General features: G+C 40.3%; 1 protein-coding gene across 4 annotated transcripts in view; it reads right to left on the reverse strand.

The window, feature by feature from the left end:
• Positions 1-16,230, reverse strand: part of nrg3b (neuregulin 3b) — a 251,507-nt gene that overhangs the window by 198,781 nt on the left and 36,496 nt on the right. The gene's annotated exons all lie outside the window — the stretch shown is intronic.

A 16,230-nucleotide genomic window follows, 5' to 3' on the forward strand; every position in this document is an offset into this window, starting at 1 on the left:
ACCATCTAAATCTTCACTTATTACTTAACAAGAGATCAAAACAATTGCACATCTTGTCTTACATCCCCCCCCCCCCCAGCACCTCCTCCTCCTCCATCCCTATCTATAAAAGAGTCCAACTCATGACTGACGTTCTAACATGAAAGCTTTAATTGTGCCCCCCCCCCACTCCACCCTCCTCGCGCCAAGTACTCAAAAGTGCCAAAACTTCATTTTGCAAGCTCTTGAGTAGAACAGAAGAGAGGACAGCTGCAGCGTTTCTTCTTGATAAGAATGTTCGTCTCCAACGTAGAAGCCCTTTAAAGCCTCTGTTTGTTGTACTATTTCACTGTGATTCATGTTTTTATTTTCACGTACAAGAATTTGAAGGATATGGTCCAGAATTTCACACTTAAGTACATAGTCTGCCCTGCGATTGGCTGGCAACCAGTACAGGGTGTACCCCGCCTACTGCCCGAAGCCAGCTGGGATAGGCTCCAGCAACCCCGCGACCCTTGTGAGGACAAGCGGTACAGAAAATGGATAGATGGATGGAGTACATAGTCAATTATTACTATTTTACACACGCGCACAGTATATATATATATATATATATATATATATATATATATATATATATATATATGATAATTCGATATGGTTTTTGATACGGTTTCGATTTGAAAGTGGAACGATTTGATCCGACTCCGAGGGATTACGATTGGATTCGATATGGTACGTCTTCGAGAGGGTATGACGCAATGACTTTTTGTTGTCATTTTACATACATTTGAATTAACTTGTCAGTACTGTGAATTGACCGTTTCCTTCGAAGATGACTCGATACGTATCTGGATATATTTCAAAGTTGAACGATTTTGTTTCTATGTACTCTTTTTTTTTTAAATAAATCAAAAAAGAAAAGAAAAGAAAGCCGTCACTATACAGCACAAGCATAAAGATGCATTGTTTGTTTTAAATGAACAATTTTCGGACCGCATATTTGGGATCATTTTCCGTGGCACACCAGATGATCTCTTCAGCGGTTGTGGATCATTGCTAGAGAGTCCGATCCACTGTTTGAGGGAATACAGTATAATATGCTTGTGGATGATTCTGCAATCAGATGACAGGAGCCACTCAGTCACACTAATACCTGGGTGTCATTCAGCGTTGTGGTTTCCCAGCATTCTTGTTTGTTGATGTCTCTCCAGCACATCTAAATGCAAATGTCGCTTTGTTCGTGTTTGGAACAAATGTCGATCATCTTGATGACGGCGCTCGCTTAAGAACCCCCCCCCCCCCCCCCCCCCCTCCAAGTCACTTTAAAGTCTTTACTCTTGGCACTGAGATCCCAAATTCCCGAGTAACTGCCCGCTCGGCATTTTTGTATATGCCACACAAGACTGCTTTGGGAGGAAGCTTTGCTGTGTGCGTCCTCACACATCATTTTGCCACAGAGGGAGACATTATTTTCGTGCGTGTGTGTGTTTCTTATGATTGTGAGTACAGCGCCGAGTCCATCTGTATGATGTATTGTCATCCAAAATAAAAGCTCAAATTTGTCCCATTAAGATGCTTGAAAATAAGTCCCGCCTTTGTGTTTGTGCTTTGCTTTTCACGCTTCCCTGACTGTGTCATTGTCAATCCCGCAGTGGTGCTGGTTAAATGCTTGATAAATGAAAAGGGCAACCTACTGTATACGTTTATATTAAAGCTATAATTTTAGAGCCCCTTACACACCATCAAAGCCATTTTTCTTGTCCCATATTTTTCCCAGCTGTCCTTCCTGTGTGTAAGGTACCGATTGAAGTCAAAATTTAGTGCTGACATTGCCGTGCATTAGAGACGTAACGATAACCAAATATCACGATACGATAAATATCACGATGTGAACCTCTCGGTACGATAATTATCACGATATAGTGGGGAGATTGACAATATTAAAAAATAAATAAATACATGAATTACAATACTGATATTGCCAAAATTGGTTTTAATATATTTGCTGGTATGACGGATTTATATGAGAGATAATCACCACAGTGGCCAAAACATTCCTAATTAAAATTAAACTGCACTAATTAACTAACCACCAGAGGGTGCTAGAACTACACAAATGGAATACAGCCTCACCTTCTTAACAGATGTGCTCCATCAATACTCCTCTGTGGCGCTAATTTATTAGGCGAATAAAAAGACACCCGTGGGCATTTACATTATTTGACAGTATTGATATTTTTTCTGTTAAGTTAAAATAAAAATACACAAACACACTAGATTGTGTTCCTGGAAAAAAAACTACTAAATTAAATGATTTTAAATGAAAATATCCAAGTATATAAAATGAGTCTTTAAAATCGAACCGTTCTCGCCACTATTGCACTGTGGGTGTGTCCACAAAATGTTTTTTTCTTACCTCACTCTTTCTTCCTCATTGTGACAAGCGCACACTTACTGCCAACAACGAGGTACTCTAAAGTGACCACGCCTCTCGATTTTCAGGGTGTAGGCATAGCTAGCTGAATAACTGCACGTCACATTTGCGCTGAATAATCGCCGATGCTAACGAAGGGGCTCAAGTTCCAGTTTTAGCTAAACAATTTAACGCTTTTTCTTCACAAGTAGGCTACTACATACTTGTTTTTAAATATCTTCCAACACATATAATAGATTTAGAAACAAATTTCTGAATTCAGTTTATAGGGTATTTTATGAACCGCACAAAAGCAGCCAAAAAGTCGCATGAGGTTTGCAAGGCAGAGTGACAAATGCACAAATGATACCATTTCTTGTTGACTTGATATTCATGTACCACTAGAAGATAAAAAAAAAAAATCCTGTTCTGAATACGACCCATAAACGTCCACTTCAACTGAGACATCATATGGATCCTCGGAGAGCTGTGAGACACTTTTCCATTTATTACGTCTCCTCACTCACTGGCTGCTCGTCTTTAGAGGAGCCTCAGTCTTGTGCTGTAATCCCAAACAGCGAATCCCTGTAGACGTTCAGGCTTTTGTTTGTAAAATGGCCGCTTTCAATGATATCTCACACTTTGCATTCATAAGACTTATTGGGAACGCGGCGGCGTGCGCCGGGTGTGGCCCGTATCGCCCGAGTTGGAGCTTGAAAGCCTTCGTGTGAGCTCAGATGAGTTGCGTTCGGGAGGCTGACGTAAGCTCACTGGGCAACTTTACGAGGCTGACCAGTTTGGAGGGTTTTAACGAGTTTAGCATCATGACTCCTTTATTGATCCCTTGAGGTAAACGGGCTATGATGCACTTGCTCACATTTGGGAAGGGAGATCAGGTCAGAAACTGTCAGAAAGACCGGTGGGGGGAACGAAAGTTTTGTTCCGTCTCATTCGTTTAATGTGTGTCTCCTGAGGTAACACTTCTTCATTTCATTATTTCCGGCAGCGCCATTTTGTTGTGCGTTACTGAGAATAAGTACTCTTGTTGTAATATAACCGATATCTGTGGTTCGTATATTGCCTCGTTTACGTTTGCCGCGCTTAATTGCCTCATTAACATCGTCAACTGGTGCTAAAAATAGAACGATGCCGAGGCCCTCGTAGACGCTAATTATAGCTCTTATACACACTACATTGTATTTGTAATGTGGCTTTTTTCGTTTCCCTTCAGGTTGTATGTATACTAATTCCAAAACAGAGCAGCCTTCCAAAATAAAAGCATGGATTTCAAAACAAGATATAATTATTCATCACACACTAAACAGCTTGAGGAATTCTTAACATGGTAGATATTACTAAATTACCATGTATTGTATTAAATTAAATTCTTGCACTTCACTGTATTCCTTAAAAAGACGTACAACCATATATTTTGATTGGGACATTTTTTTTCTGGCCACTGGATTATTTGTTTAATCTTATTTACAGATTTTTTTTAATTAATTTTATTGTGTGCTCTATGCAAAATGACTTTTATGAGCAAAATGGGGAGGGGGAATAAAATTGCCATTAATGTCATTAAATTTTAAGGAATTTTGCTATAGTTGGGATATATGTAAACATTTTTTAAATTATCTGTCATTGGTTTTTTTTTTTTTGCAATTTTATGTATCAAAAAATTACTAATGGTAACAGCACTTGGTATCGGTATCAGTGAGTACTTAAAGTTTGAGTATCGGTCTAAAAAAAAAATGGTATCAAATATCCCTACTCGCTCATGACTTTAATTTTCTCGCCATGGTGAAGCGTAAACCCAGCGTTCCGACTCAAATCTCCCAACACCGCCCGGCATCCAGCTTATTCAACCCGATGACCACAGTTGCGCTGGGAAACTGTCAAATCATCGACGGACTGAAAGAAGAGAGGACGCAGCCTCTGCCATCTGTGTGCATTTTTCCCGTATAGATTTTCTCGCCTAGTGCAATCTGAGAGCGAAGGCCGTTCGCGCACACGTAGAGAGTGAGTCAATAATCACACAGTTCACACAGCAGAGGAACATGCTCCACTCTGGTACAAGCACAAGTCAGGGAGTTCATTAGGAGGAATTTACATTGAAGACACACAATGTGCACATTAGTCATGTCTTGTGTGGGCTCTCGCTGTGGAAGTTATGCATATGCCATTTTTTTACGACTATTCATTTGGACCATCACCTCAAATCGGTAATGAGATACATGATTTTGATAGAAAATTGCGTGTGAATGCTGAAATAATTGACTGTATTGTCAAAGTGCGGAAATGTACAATCTTGCATTTGACATGATGATGGAATGGCTTGAATTGCTAGAGAAATGTGGATTTTTTTTGTTGTTTCATTTTTGAAATATTTTCCACTAGTACTTTTGATTAAAAAAAAAAGAAAAAGATACCGGTACTTGCCTATCCCAAATTTTTTGTAATAAAATAAATGTTCTAGTAATGAACTAAATCAATATTTTCCAAAAGTTGTTTTTGTTACTTGAAGCCTCGTCTGTACAGCTAATGCAAGTTTTATGACTGGAACATATCATTTCCGTTCCTTTTATTTCCTATGGGAAAACATTTACAACTGATGTAGACAACGCTTTTTTACCGACCACACACATCAGCACACACATGAGTGTGCTTTATATCTTGTTTCGGGAAAAGACAATTGTCTTTTTGAGTCACAATTCCCATCAACGAAACAATAATTACAGTGAGAAGACTGATTCTTTTTTTATTATTATTAAAAAAGAAGACAAGAGGGCAAAGGGTTGTGTTGTACAGTGGTATGGACATGGTACAATGCTTGTAACCATGGCAATGTGCTTGACACAACCAAGGTCCAGACAGCCCCTCGATGTGTGCGGTAAAGTGAATTGCATTAAAACAAGGTTGAACTCCTTTTCTCCAGGAGTGAGAAAAGCGAGTGAGGAAGAAGGCACCTTTTTCCTTTTTGCTAGTGGTAAAATGTATAAAGTAATTCCCAATTGTGTCATATTGATAAATAACTTGAAGCAAATGAAAATTGCATGACCTCCAATATCGTCACAACTTCAAATTACGACGACGTCAAATCTCTTTGTGACTTCACAGCGACAAATTCAAATCTCATCACGACGTCAAATTTTGTCCCAATCTCATCGTGAGTCATGACGATTTCACAAGGCGATGACTTCAAATCTCGTATAGCTAAACTAATAAAAAATTTAAAAAAATAACACGAATGCAAACGGAACGCGGCAACACTTTGCCTGTTTGAGTTTCAGATGTGTTAAATCTACCTGTTTTGCATACATACTGTTCCCAGAATTAATTGTGGGACAAAGTTAATGAAGTTATAAGGACGTTAATCCTTGTCATATGCATTTGTGTTCCCAGTGTGTCATATTTAAAACGTTTATGTCGGTCTATGATTTAAAAAAAAATAATAATTCTAAACAAACCGTGACTTCAGGTTGTGTGTAAAATAATGACATCCAGGACGATTCTGTGTACAAAGTTGCATTGCTCATATGAGGACTGCTTTCGAAATTTCGAATTTATACGTTTTGATTGTGGCCGGCTGATTAATTGGTCCGACATTAAAAAAAAAAATTAACCTTCCAAAATCGTCTCACGGGCCGGATTAAACCCCTTTGCGAGCCTGATCCGGCCCACGAGCCGTATGTGTGACACCCCTGGGCTAAATGTTTAGATCGTTTTTTTTGGAAGATTTTCTGCGCCAACTCTTCCAGGACGTTCTTTTGCGTTACCTCAAATTTTAAAAAGCCGAGGGAGTGCAACACCAAGCCCGCCGTACTGTTTATTTTGCAAAGACCAGATGTGTTTTTGGAGAATCCACGGGACGATTACATGCCTTCATTTCTCCCCTCGCAGCTACAAATTGAAACAAAACAGTCTCTCATGGTAATGGAGGAGCGAATCATCGCTCGGTGGCTGCCGGGCGATTTCCCTGCCTTTTATCGTCCCTGCGTGCTAAAGACAACAATCAGTAATACAATTGCACTTTTAACACGGCGGGTGGTAACGATCCAGCGGGAAGCGTTCACACCTGAGAGGAAGTATAAGCGCGGTTAAAACGACAAGGTTTCTCTCTTTAATCCCTTATTCTTTGGGAACACTTGCTGGGATTTTTGTCCTTTGCCTGGGCTCATTGCTTATCGGCGTTCAGAAGGCCTTTTTATCATTTGTCACGCACTATATTGCCTCACTCCACATTTGCGTTTCTCTTATGGCTCCCCAGCAGTCGCCACTGATACTTTTATTACGAAAACAAAAACAATGTCCCCTCTGTGCGGCATTGTTTTTGTATCGTTTTGTTGTTTGGTAGAAGCTTGTCTTCAGATGTTCCACAGACTGCAACAAATCATGAAATGATGATTACTGCCGGGAAAATGTGCTTTAAAAGCAAATTCACTTTCCATTTAGTTAGTTCTATTGCATGGCCATTGTTTAATTTCAGCTGTGATAGTCTTTTAAACTCATATGAAACTATCAGTAGTCTACATTTTTAAACAACCTTTTTTATTATTTCAGTAAAAGTCATACACATACTGCAAATATGTCCATCATGATGAGACTGGAAAACTCTACTGCCACACAAATGATCATTTGTGTGTCATGTGACGATCATATGATTTACATAAAAATCATATCTACAGTTAAATAGAGCAAATAATCCAGTAAATTACGCAAAATCCCACTAAATTCCAAAGTAAGAATTTTTTTGTGCTGATACCACTAGTACTCTTTTTTTTTCTTGAAAAGAAAAAAAAACCCACTAGTACTTTTGATAAATAAATAAAAGATACCGGTACTTGCCTATCCCTAATTTTTTGTAATAAAATAAATGTTCTAGTAATGAACTAAATCAAGCAACTCAAATTTGTCATGCTTCAACTAATTATTTGGCACTTTGTTTAAAGTCTGTAAACAGGTGGAACACACATTTTTCACAAATTATGAAATAATACAAAAACTTATTTGGAATGAAAATGTAATCAATCTTTTTTTAATAATGAAATAAATCATTAAAGTGTACAAAACTCTAAACTTCTTTGACAACATTCTGTACTGCCACAAACCCTAATAAGTGATTTATTAAAATCACATTTATCGATTTAAGAGGATCAGTTTCATGCTGGCATAATCGTTTTAGCAACAGATATTTGAGTAATACACACAGGCATATATTCTTTATCCTCTGTGATGATAGATTTATGAAAGCTTACTGAGGAGCTGTGACCTTCTCTATGTATTTGCATGTCCATATTATACTGCCCGCAAAGAACGGTATAATATCAATTGAAAAGAAACAAATTACTTGTTTTTTATTTTGGTCGGCAGGAACGGATTAATGGCTTTTACATTCATCTGAATGGGAAACGCGCTCTAAGTGTCAAGTTGGGTTACACAACAAATTATTAAAAAGTTAGACACACCTGGAGTCCATTAATGTGAAGAATGTGTGACAGCCGTGACGTGACAGCAGCAATTTCACACTCCCACTAAAAAAAAGGAATCTCACACAGTTCACATACTGTACATGCGAGCAGATGCACCCTCACGTTGCACCTTCCTAATTTAAACAATATTTCATCCACCTCATGTCACGACAGACCAATTATAAACGCACGTGTTCCAAACCGCCCACCTTGCTCCATGTTACCGCTTGCAGCACCCACCTCATTCACACAACAGCATATTGGCTAATAAGTATTCAGTGGAGAAGGCGAGCGGAATTAGCACACTCTGACTCACAACTTCTTAATTGCTCGTGGCAATTCTCTTTAGTCTGTTGGCACTGGGCGACGTGTCGCGCACGCGTTTCAACTCGCACGCAGAGCCCGAGCGGAGAGCGAAATGTCCACTTGCCAAATAATGTTTGCGCGCGGGCCCCTGCAGGGGACCTGCTAGCCCTCCAGTGGAGCTGGAACGAGTCAGTGTTCCTCACGAGGATGTGATGATGGGAGGTGTTTAAAATGCACGGCCTCGTGTGAACTCGCGTGAATGAGGAGCTGCAATGCGGGCCCGCCTTTGAGGGGGGAAAAGCGCATTTGTCGCTCCGCTGCAGCGTCTTCACGCTGAGAAGAGGGGGGGGAAAAATGTCACATCATCGCCAGCCTGCATATGCACTTACGGGGACTGGTGAAAACATCAACATATTTTCTCAAGTAGTGACTCCGACTGTGTCATCCACTTGAACAAATGAAGAAAATACTATCTTTTCAATGAAGCTAATGCTTTCACGCAGAGATAAGAGTGAACTCTCATTTGAACTCTGCTGCTAGCAAAAACAGCAGAACCCAGAGAAGCACATGAACAATATTTCAGATGGATTTAAGCGTGGAGTCTTACCACTAGGTATGATAAATGATAAGTCACAGCGTCCCGTCACTGGGGAGCTACTTTTAGAACAGACCTACAGGATACTCATGTTGTTCTTGGGGCTAACTAAAATCCGCTGACTTTTTTTTTTTTTTTTTTTATGATAATGCACATTAGTCACAGCCACAGACACAGTAACAACATTAGTCAAGCTAATTACCAGTGACGGCTAGTAGTAGCAGTGACTTTTTAAAAATATGATAAACCGTCAAGGTGGTAATCGGCCCATGCCTACTTGGCACAAGTATTATAGATGATTTCATGTTACAGATAATTCAATCTATTACACACAGGATAAAAAATAAAAAAGAAGAAAAAAAATTATAAAATGGTGATTTGAACAAAAAGTTAGCAAAAGAACAGAATAATGATAATAAAGATAAACTGCCTCAAATAAGTAGTAGGACAAGTTACAAAATACAAAGTCATAACGAAGGCGTTTGTTTCTATAGTTTCCTGCAGAGGTGGCAAATTCAAGTCCAGAAAGTAACTCTAATTTACCACCTAATCTTATCTTCTACTCAAAAACTGTGCTAATCTCAAATCCAACGTGATGCAACGTCTCCATCTACAGGAATTGGTTCATCACTACAGTGCTCACCAACTTGACGGTCTTTGAAAAACACATTTGACGAATATACACGTCGATGGCAGTCAACGTTCCATTTGACGAATATTAAAAAATGATTTACTTGTCCCTTCTGCCATCTAGTGGAAGATCATTTAATTGTGTGCGGCTTTTCCTAATTGGCTATCATTCCAGACGCATAAGAATGTGCTTTAACATTGAACAACTTAAATTAACTTTTTCATAAAAAATAATTAATTCAGCCCCATTATCAGTTTATATGTCCTCCACCTACTTTCCTTTGTTTTTCCCCTCCATAACTTTTTGACACTAATTATTTCTTCGTCCTTCTCTCCATCCATTGTCAAAACTTGCAGCATGTTACGAAGGTGCACCGCACAGATACGATGCCCTTCTGACCCCCAAATAAAACCCGGGCAACCATCAAACCGAAGCGAGATTTGAATTTCAAAACTCACACTGCCACTTCTCTTCTTAAGTTCACGACTTGCGACTATGTCCCCAGGCCTTGTGCTAGAAGTCTCCCGGCGGACGCGGACCCGCGGGGAGGCCGGCGAGGCTTCAAACCGGCCACCATGAAAAGAGGCCGTGGACGCCGCAGGGGGGAGGTGGCGGGGCGAAAGCCGCGGGGACGAGGAGATGGCTCCGGCGGACGGAAGTGGTGCAACAACAAGGCGCGCGATGGAGAATACTAAACGCGGGATGGAAAAGAGGAGCGGGGGTGAAGCAACAAAGAAGCATCGCTTGCTATAATTACATCCCAGGTGACTTGTAATTAATTTCACTGAATATTCACAGAATTGCCCTGAAGAGCCTGAAAACAATATTTATGTTCAGGCAGCTTACCAGGCACCGACTTATGTTTGTATTAAGCACTGTTATATATTGCATGAGATATATATATATATATATATATATATAGATATATAGATATAGATATCAAATATACCAAAATTGCCTTAAAAATAAATAATAATAATGACTCGTAAGTCAAATAGTGAATGCAAATGGAGCTGTCACTTTCCAAAATAAGATAACTACAGCCTACTACAGAAACTCATGTTTTGTCTGGAAATATGAGCATATCAATATGTGAAAGTTGCCTAGCAACAGTCACTGTGCCGACCAGGGGTGGCAAATCGAGGTCCAGAAAGTAGAAACCACGCCACAGTTTGGCTTAGGCCCCAGGTGCGAGCTAGCTGTTGTGCACGCCATTGCCACCTGGGGGCAGTATAATAAGGACTTATATGTGGATACGGTCACAGCTTCTCAGTAAACCGCAGTAATATTAGTCGTTCTGTCTTCATTTTTAAATAGTCAGGTTACTTGGCAATTTTAATATGAGCGTGTCCTTTTACTTTCCTCTTAATATATATTCCCACTTTTTTTTGCACGACTGAATCTAATGCAGTAGTCTTGACATTTCCCTACATTCCTAATCTTAATTGGATTCCCTTCAGTATGAATAGATGGCCCAAATGTGCTAGCGGGTATCTTGACTCACATTTCAACACTCAAGATTTTTTTTTTCCTCATCACAAAAAAAAAAAAAAAAGTCCACAAGTGTCAGAAGTACTTTTTGAAAGTTACAAGAAAAGGGAAAAAAAAGTACTCAACATAAAGTGTGTAATTTCGAAGCTCCTCTTATCTTCATGCGGCACCTTTTGTTGATGTCCGTTCGGCTCGTCCGGTCCACTTTTTACGGCTTCTGTATTTCACGTTTTGCTGACTTCTACCCTGTTTGGTTATCGTTGCCATAAAAAGGTGTAAAAGTGCGCCGTTAATTGAAATTAGATTGTGATTTAGTTTCTGCGCAGTCGCAATTTGCCAGTTTCATTAGGACGCGTTGTTGGGCTCGCCTCAAATCAAACGCAAATGGCGAGTGACAAGGTCTCTACATTGCGGGGGGGGGCCGTCAAGTGTGCGGTTGCTATGAAAACAGATTGTGAGGCTGTGATTGAGTTACATATTTACTTTTTAAAATATGTTTTACTTAACGTAGGTTTTATCAACACTTTCACTGTAGACGTGTTTTTCTATATTTGCCCTTCGTGGTTCCTTCACACTCATAATCAAGAGCCCTTGAAATACTAATCACCTTATGTCAACGTACAGTAACGAATGAGGCAGACTAACATCTCACCAAAAACAGAGGCGTGATTATGAATAAACATCACATCAATATGACTCAGCCTGGTTTGGTCTTGAAAGTCATAACATACTTTTGCAAGTGAAAGACTTGAAAGAATGATGCAGAATCAAATCAGTTGGAGGCTTACAACTCACATACCGACTCACAGAATCTTCCTTGGGAATAATCCAACCCCTCATTTGAATAATAGGAGGTGATAGTGATGAGAGGACCAGACCATCATAATCTACCACTGATTTTTTTTTGATTTTTTTTTTTACATCAATTATATTGTTGAACCGTCCTTGAAGAGCCTGGCACTTTTCTATTAAACGCAAAGTCTTTTTTGGACGGCAATGTTATTTTGTGGAGGCAAAGCACATTTTATTGTCGCGCTCCTAGTCCAGGATGGCTGCAGAGTGTCCCATTAACCACCTGGCACATCATGAGTCCACATCGGTTTTATTCGAGCCTGCTGCAATATGGCTCCGGTCCACGCGGCGGAATGGATATTGCGCTAATTCCGGGGTCATTCGTATGCTAAACCAAAGCTTTGGATTAGAGCGCTCACTGGAGCATTCTTGGAAATACCTGCCGCCCCCTGATGGCGATAAAAACTGCCGATGAAAAGGCGCCATCAAGGTCAAAAAATGCTAAAGGAGGCGAGCAAGCGTGTAGGCAAAGACCAGCAGTTAAACCAGTTATTAGTTGACACTCGTCTAATTAATGACACTTATAATAGGGCCTGATATACTCACAATACCAAAAGTGGTGGAGACCAACGGATTTTAAAGAGGATTTTGCATTTTAGGTGAAGTTTGAAGTGATGGAATGGGAAGTGCTAGTGGAAAGGAATTGAAGGGAGTTTTGTCATAGGCCATGTGGCGCTCCGGACTCCTGGGTTGGCTCTCCGGCCGGTGGCCGCTGCGGGGTCCAGGGGGTTGTGCCCTAGTACTGCCGTGGCCTGGGGGACTCTGGGGGGCTGTGCTTGACGGCTCCCCTCTTTGGTGGAGGTCCTCATGCATGCCAGATCTACCACACCAGCATCTACTGAAACTCAAAAACAATTTGCTTCTCCCACTAGTCGCTGAATCAGTGGAGGTTGGCGTTTGTGGATCTCACTCTGCTTCCTTCCTTCCTTTAGTCTTTTCCTCTGGTCTCTTGATGTCTCCCTAATCCTGTTGGAATTCAGATGTATCTGGGGTTGGTGAAAGATTCTGGATTTGTAACTGGGTGGGTGGAGGGTGGTGCCTGGTGTTGGATTTCACTTTGCATCACATTTCCTTCCTTTGATCCTTCCTCTGGCCTCCTGCCAACTTCACAACTCTGGCGGGACTCATCCGGTTAAGGGTCTTGGATTTATGTAGTGGACCCTCACTATTCCCGGGAGATAGGAACCCTGTTAGATAAGGATTTATTTATTTATTTATTGGGGGGGGGGGGGGTCATAAATATAACTAAATTGCTTTCCCCCCATAGTGTTGACACACATTAAAACCATGAGTATTGTTTTGAAGCGTATAATTCTATATTTAGCTCAACGATCGCTTCTTCCAGCCGGCCTGTTGCCAAAGTGAAAAGCACTTCACTTTAATCAACAGACAGCAAAAAATAAATAATAATAAAAAAAAAAAGTCGGCATCAACTTCACAAGGACATCATTCCATCTTCATCGTCCTCGTGATGTGATGATTTACGGTGGCGACTCTCTTCTTCTGTTCTTGCATCCAAACTCTTCTTTTCTGTGGCCAATTAACAATGATGTATTTGTCGCACCATCTGTTTGCGTCGTGGCGGTCGAAGCGTCCTGCCTGGTTTTTGCCTCCTCTTGCTGTTGACGTGACGTGAAAGGAGGCGTGGGACGAGCTTTACTGGAAGACATCCACCGTTAAAGCAGGACTTGGCATTGGTGAACGGTCAGGTCCAGAAAGGCTACCAGAAGCACTGGCCTACATTTAAGACCTAAATTTTAATATTTGTTCCATGTTTTTTTGCAACATGATTGGATGTGTCCTCACTGAAGGCCCAAGTACCAAATGCACTGTGCCTGCCAGGACATATATGAGCCTCAGAGCATTTTTTTACATTCAAACATAATTTTTCAAAACAAAACAAAAATGCTCAAACAAATATGCTAAAATTCATCTCTAGTTCTTTGGAATTTCTAACCATTTAAAGTTCATTGTTATGAATGTGCGTAACCAACATTATGTTGAAAAGGAAGGACTATTACGCTCCATGAAATAATGTAAAGCACATTTTTCATATTGTGGAATAAAATGAACAGACTTGGCATTTGCACCCTTTAAACAATCAAAAGTGAGCATTGTTATTCTTGTAAAAGGGCAATTGTTGATCCAGCTTTGGTATTGACTGTCTTTGACATGCAACTTTATTCCCTACACAGTGCGGATGGAGATCTCAATTGATTTTTTTCTTGCTGAATTATGGAACAAAAAAAAAATGTTTGAAGCCATTTCTCCGCTCCAACAGCGCCTTCTTCATATTTCAAGCGACAAAAGATTTCATTTTTCTTGATGTTCAATGACTTTTGAGGGGGCACGGAGCTCAAACGTGACTCTTTATCAGATGTAGTATAAAAGTGTCCCACCGACACAAGGCTTCAATATTTCAGTCAAACTGAAATTGATCAGATTTTTATATTCTAACTTATTTATGTCATGTCAGTACATGAAGCAACGGGACTTCTTTATGTAGAAGTCGACAGGTCCTTTTGTCACATTTTTTGTCTTTTTATGATTGATGGGTCAATTTCTCTACATGAACGAATTGTTGTGCCTCCTCGAACGTTGCTTTCTACTGTAAAATTCTACTCAATTGTATGGAAATGTGCACCTCTATTTTTTTTTGATATGATTGTGAATGTACAGTTTTTCTGATCCTTGGGCAGTTGTCAATTACTTTGCAATTTGCATTATCGCCACCTACGAGACTGGCGGGGAAGTGCATCAAAAACGGCTTGTTAAGGCAAAAACTGTAGCTTTTTACTACTACTAATTACACCACTAATTCATGTCAGGACCGTCGTAAACTGAAGACTTAATCGAAAAAGCTAACGACTCTAAAATTACGTTTGTTTGTTTAATTAACAATAATGCAGGATTGGCTATTTTACCATTTTTTTCCCTAAGACTGCAGTCAGTGTTAGTGGTTTGCTGGCCAGTTTTTTTTATTGATTATTTTTGGGTGTTACTTCTCCCGCTGCTGCTTTCTATTTCTATCCTTGTCGTATCTTCACGAGTCTAATAGTTCTTAGCTTCTTACCACACGTTTCACACATCCGCCCGTCCATTTTCTGGATCGCTTATTATCCTCATTCCCGAGTCAACTGGAGCCTATCACAGCTGACTTTGGCCAAGAGATGAAGGGTACACCCTGGGCAATCACAGCACTTTTTTACACACTTAAATATGAAGCTTGAAAATCATCTCATATTACTTCCACCATGGTTCACCTTTTGACTACTTGACTATTAATGGACGGTTGCCCATGCTGAATCTATATCTCCTAATATTTCCAGGATGTGGACCAGCATTGAATTTGGCCTCACGGAGGCTAGGTAAGCTCCCCGGTTGGTCTCCCATCCAAATGCTGACCACACTTGACTCTACTTAAGCTTTCAAGATAAGCCATTCTGAAAGTATTATGGCCGTAGTTCCCCTATTGATGAGTAGAGTAGCCTTTAAAGAAGACAAAGTATGCCCACAGCTTTAAAACTAGTCTACGTGTTGTCCACGTTGCGTACATGGACACGCGTGTTGCACACAATAAAGCCCGAGGACAGTTTGACGTGGACATGAGCAGCTGGTGAAAGGTAAATAGAACAGCTGAAGAAAACCAACAGATGCGAGAGGCCAGGGAGGGACGCTAACCTACAAATCCGCCGCGAGGCGGAACTTCTGCTGAGCCAGCATGCCGCCCCGAGAAGGCGGCCTACATGCGGCTGGAGCGCAGCTGCGTGACGTTTGCCAACACGGGGCAGGGCAAGGCCAGGCTCGAATATAAATCAGTTTGGATCAGCTGGAACGTCGCATGTTCGATCGGAATTTTGTCTATAGAGAGGTAATAAGATGGCCACTTACCGAGGGATAGTGACGATAAACAAACCCCCAAGAAACAAAAAACAAAAAAGCGACTCCTGGAGTTTTTATCAGGAAAATTTTGAATTGCTTCATACATGTTTAATTCATTCCATGATCACGCATGATTAGCTCATTTACTCCCAAAAACATATAAAAACGTTCTATTATAAATATTGCTATGGTCCCAAAAACATATTTATATACGTTTTTTATGGGGGGTTTATGCTAGAGCATACAGAAGGCTTTGATTCAACCTCTGCACTAAAGACAATGCTTTAAACAATGGTAGTTATTACACAAAACGGTTAGCAGGTGGCAGCAGAGTATAAGAGATTAGCCAGGGCTATATATTGCAACAAGCTCTTTTTGCCAGTGTTTTCAACAGATATGTGAATAATGATGAAACTTAGCTATATTCTCATGTTAATTGCTGAAAAACTGAAACATATACAAATATATTTTTTCTTCCTGATGAAACACAGTTGGTTAAGTGTACTTAAACAGTTGTTAAAAATATAACAACCGGGCAGTATATAGTAAAAGTATATATTTTTCGCAACCGGTTGCTTTTGGGCCCGTCACTTAATATGCGGCGGGCCTG

Source organism: Leptonotus elevatus, chromosome 20 (assembly GCF_054856555.1).
Source record: "Leptonotus elevatus isolate MCC_2025b chromosome 20, RoL_Lele_1.0, whole genome shotgun sequence".
NCBI classification, from domain to species: domain Eukaryota; kingdom Metazoa; phylum Chordata; class Actinopteri; order Syngnathiformes; family Syngnathidae; genus Leptonotus; species Leptonotus elevatus.